Source organism: Arachis hypogaea, chromosome 20 (assembly GCF_003086295.3).
Source record: "Arachis hypogaea cultivar Tifrunner chromosome 20, arahy.Tifrunner.gnm2.J5K5, whole genome shotgun sequence".
Taxonomy (NCBI): domain Eukaryota; kingdom Viridiplantae; phylum Streptophyta; class Magnoliopsida; order Fabales; family Fabaceae; genus Arachis; species Arachis hypogaea.
In genome coordinates this window covers 28,200,156-28,205,410 of record NC_092055.1, presented here as the reverse complement: position 1 = coordinate 28,205,410, position 5,255 = coordinate 28,200,156, and positions in this window count along the sequence as shown.

Here is a 5,255-nt window from a genome sequence, read left to right as displayed (position 1 = left end):
AAGGGAACCGCCTTTATCTCTATAGGCTGGGGATGCCTTTGGATTTGGGTCGTGTTCCTCTATTTGGGCCCTTTACTGGGCTTTCCTGTCGGTTTGGCCGAGCTCTTTGAGAAGAGGTCGGATAGCCTGACCTGAAGAGGTCGGTCGCTTTGTTACTGAACATCCCGGGTCGGATAGCTCGACCCAGGGTATGAATAGTGCCCCTGCTCGAGCTCGGCCTTTCTTTTTGAGGTCGAGTCCTAGTTCTTTAAGACTTTGATCCTTCTCTGATGAAGCTGAACTCGAGCATTTGTCGACTTCTTTCTTTGTAGAATCTTTCTTTTTTGAATGTGGAACATTTTCTTCTGAAAGCGTGCGCTTTTATATTAGCGCTCTGTTCTTAGGAACGTGCGAGGGTTTAATACCTTCATTAATTGGTTTTAATTGCCCCATTTCCCTTGGCTTTTTATTTTGAACCTTACACACAAAAATGGTTTCTCTTCTTCATTTTTCTTTGTAACTTCTCCTTTTACTCTCTCGCTTTCTGTTTTCGCTTACATTTTGCCTTTCTTGCGTTGCGGCGTCATTCGGCGATTTTCTGGGCGATTCTGTCTTTCCGTCTTCACTCTCCTTCGAAGCTTCTTCCTTCGTTCAGGTTGGTTTTTCTTTTTTTGTGCTTCTTTTGTTGTTTTTTTCTTCGGTTCTTTGGTAAAGTTTTGGTTTTGAATGCATATTCGGAAAGCTTGAATCTTTTTACATTGTCGTGCTCGCTTGTTGCTGTGCTGCATGTTTTTCTGGTTTTTTATGAACCTGTTTTACTTTGCCCAGAAGGTTGCTCCTTTTGATGACTTTTGCTCTGTTGATGATTTTATTTATGATCCTTTGTAGAAAGTAACAATTTTTTCTAGTGGCTTGTTTGTTTGTTTTCTTGAAAAGATTGTTCCTTTTGTCATGCTGATAGCTTTTGCTGATGAACTCTGTGAAAAGATAACAGTTATTTCTTTGTGCTGTTTTGCTTATTCTGGGGGATCTTATTTTCTCCGAAAAAGGTGACTTCTTTGATGACTTCTTGATATGCTTTGTTATTTTGCTTTTTTGATAAGCTGAGACTGCGAACTTGGAAGGTAGCTATTTTGGTTTTGTTTGATTTGCAGCTTTCTGGGATGCTGCTTTTTCGAGAAAGGGTTTTTCTCTGCGAGCTTTAGTTTTGTAAGTTTTCCTGAATCCTTGTTCCCTGACTGCCTCCAAAGGATGCCCCTGGGCCTTCTAAGTGGGTCCTGGAGCTTTCCTTTTGTTGCTTGTGCTGAGTCTGCAATCTGCTGTTTTATTTTTGCTGCCCAAGTTATCTGTCTGATCTTGAGTAATCGTAGTAATTCGTCTTTTCTTTGGTTGTAGGACTAGTTGGCCATGTTTTCTCGCAAAAATATTGTAGAGATGTCTTCTAAAGTTCCTGAGGGGATGTCCGATTAGTTGGACTCCCTTGTCTTAATGTGTGTTTCTGTGGTGGATGCTGAGTTTTGTGTAGAGCTGAGAAAACATCATAGGGTTTGTGGTAGCGGTGCCCAAGAAAGGGATTACGAGCTTGTAGCACCTGGTTCTGATGAGAGGGTTTGTTTTCCAACCTCGGTCGAGGGGGAGCGTCCCTTCTTTTATGCCTATGAATATTTCTTCAGCCAGTTGGACATTACCTTTCCTTTTACTGCTTTTGAGACCGACCTGTTGTGGTCGTGTAACATTGCCCCATCCCAGCTTCATCTGAATTCCTGGGGTTTTGTCAAGATCTTTCAGCTGCTTTGTCAAGAGTTGGGTGTCGTACTTTCTCAGGCTCTTTTCCTCTATCTTTTTGTTTTGGCCAAGCCCGGGGCTTCTTCCAAAAAGAAAGCTTCTTGGGTTTCTTTTAGATCTGCCTAGGGACATAAAGTTTTTGCCATGTATGATGAGTCCTTTAAGGATTTTAAGAACTACTTCTTTAAAGTTTGAGCTGTTGAGGGGGCCCGCCCCTTTTTCCTTGATGAGAATGATGAGCCTGCTTTTCCTCTAGAATGGCAACAGAATGTGATAGTGTCTCGTTATACTTGGGAGATGCTTGATGAGGTTGAGCAGGCTTTTGTAATTGTTCTTGAAGATATATGGGGGGAACCTCCCCACCTTGATACCAAAAGTTTTTGGGGGACCCGTCCCTGGTCTGAACTGTGTTGGGTACTATCTGACTTGTTTTTATCCTTGTTTTTAGCTTTGCTTCCTCTTTTATGATTGTAACCCATTACTGTGGTTGGTTCTATTTTTCAGAGATGTCTAAAAATAATGAGTCCATGAAGGCTTTCAAGAAGGCAAGGAAGGCTGCTGCTGCTAAAAACATGTCGGCCAAGGTGGCAGGAGAGGGATCTTCCCAAGTTCTGGTGAAGCCGCCCGTGCCAAGTTTACCTGGGCCGAGGAAAGTGATCCCTACTCCTTGGGTTCGTCTGGCTGACCCTCCACCGACTTCTGTTGCTACCTCTGGTGCTCCTCCCAACAAAAAACAGAAAACAATTGAGCCTTTCAACCTTGATGCTCCTAACTTTGATGCGGTGGAGTTTGTCGATCAGCAGATCAGTCCTTATGGTGCCCTCCCTATGGATGATGTATCACTCCTTCGCCATTTAGATTTTATAACTCGGAGTAGCATTAAGATGGCACATATGGGAGCTGCCCTGTATCGAACTGCCCAAAATCTTTCCCTTCATGCTACCAAAGCCTTCATGGAGGAGGCTAAACAGGAGTTCGATCGGATGAGGGGCTTGAAGGAGGAGCTTGAAGTGAAAGTGACCAAACTGGAGAAGGAGCTGAAGAGCGAGAAGGCTAGCTCTCTTGCCTTGGCGGCTTCTGTGAGGTTGGCCGAGGACACGACATTGAGGCATAAAGACAGCTACGTCACATCCTATCGGGAGGTAATGCGTCTGAGGGAGGAGTTAGAGTCTGCCCGAGTTGATTACTCCGAGCTCCAGGGTCACCTTGTTGGCAGCGTAAATGCTGCTTATGAGAACCTGAAGGAGCAGGTTCGAGTTCTTGCTCCTGAGGTCGACCTTACTCTCTTCAGCCTGGACAATGTTGTGAGGGATGGTAAAATTATCCCTGACGACCCGGATGATGATGATGTCGAACCTTCCTCTGTGCCTGCTGCCAAAGTGTCGACTTCTACAGTTCCTCCAGCTGGGATCGTTCATCCAGAATTAGATCCTGATTGCCAAATTTTGAATAGGGATGATGGCACAGTGGATGCAGTGCCTCTCCAGGCTCGCCCTCCTTCACCCCGTGCTGATGCTGCCGAGAAGGCTTCGGATCTTAGCTGAAATTTCTCTTTGTTTGTGTATATTGCCCGGCTTGTGGGCTATTAAACTCTTTATTTTGGAATTGATGTTTTGCTGACTGTTGACACTTTTTAGTTGCTTTTTTAGCAACCTTATTTTGAAAAACAACAAATAGCTTCCAAGTTCTTGGGGCTGATTTGGGTAGCCTCTTTGAACTTGCTTTTATTATATCTCCATGCTTTTTTATGTCAATCTTTATCTTATCTTGGTGCCTTTTTTAGGTTTTTGGTAGTGCTGGAACTTTTCGTTGTATAATACTAAGGTCGCCGATTTCGTTATGTTGGTTTCGTCCGAGCTATTGTTTGATAATCCTCTTTTTTTAGACCACTTTTTAGGTCACTTTTAGGGATTATTTTGGTAGCTTTATGTTTTGGACCGACTTTTTCGCGTCGAGTTCTTCTAAGTTATTTTTGTAATCCTCTTTCTTGGACCTTGTTCAGGTCTCTTTCAAGGATTACTTTTATAACTTTATGTTTTGGGCCGACTTCGTCATGTCGGGCCCTTCTAAGTTATTTTTGTAATCCTCTTTCATGGACCTTGTTCAGGTCTCTTTCAGGGATTACTTTTATAACTTTTATGTTTTGGGCTGACTTCGTCATGTCAGGCCCTTCTAAGTTATTTTTGTAATCCTCTTTCTTGGACCTTGCTCAGGTCTCTTTCAGGGATTACTTTTATAACTTTTATGTTTTGGGCCGACTTCGTCATGTCGGGCCTTTCTAAGTTATTTTTGTAATCCTCTTTCTTGAACCTTGTTCAGGTCTCTTTCAGGGATTACTTTTATAACTTTTATATTTTGGGCCGACTTCGTCATGTCGGGCCCTTCTAAGTTATTTTTGTAATCCTCTTTCTTGGACCTTGTTCAAGTCTCTTTCAGAGATTACTTTTATAACTTTTATGTTTTGGGACGACTTCGTCATGTCGAGCCCTTCTAAGTTAAAGTAATCCTCTTTTATAGGGTTGGCCAGACCTCTTTCCAGGGTTTACTTATAACTAGGTTTGACTTGGTCCGACTTCTTAACGTCGGCCAGTCTTTAAGTTATTATTTAGCAATCCATTAAGACCTCGTCAGGTCTTTTCTCCGGATCACTTTCGATAACTTCTTGCATTATTCTGTTTTCATCTTTGCCGATTTGTAGAAGGTGAGTTCAATCCTCGCTTAGTCGACCTTTAGATGAATTTGGTTTTCATCTCTGTTGGTCTTTATCGTGATCGTGCAGTGAATTTGTTTTTCACTTTCTGCCAATCTGTTGCTTTATAATCGGACGATGAATGTTTCAGATTAATGCGTCTTGAAAACTTGTAGAACGTCAAATATATTTTATTTAAAAGAAAATGAAAATATATACATACGGAGTTTTTATCCTTTCGAGTCGGATAATTTTTGGATCTCAACTTGGTGCCTCATTAAAAAATCTTTTCAGGAAAAAGAGTGCATCTTATGCTGAGATCTTTTACCGTTTCTAGCTATAGTACCTTCTTAGGTTGCAGGCATGCCACGACCTAGGAAGCTCTCGCCCCTCGAGTTTGGATAGTCTGTAGTAGCCCTTCCCAAGTACTTCTATGACTCGGTAGGTTCCTTTCCAGTTTGCTGCCAGCTTTCCTTCTCCAGGTCGAGTTGTCCCAATATCATTTCGGATTAGGATGAGATCATCTTCAGTGAAACCTCTTGGCACTACCTTTTGATTATATCTGGAAGCCATTCGACATTTTAGTGCTTCTTCCTTTATCCGAGCTCTTTCCTGGATTTCAGGAAGTAGGTCGAGCTCTTCCCTTTGAAGTTGGGAGTTGGCCTCCTCATTGTAATGGACCACTCTAGGCGACCCTTCCTCGATCTCCACTAGGATCATTGCCTTCGTCCCGTATGCTAATCGGAAGGGTGATTCTTTTGTGGTGGAATGTGGCGTTGTTCGATATGCCCATAGGACTTGT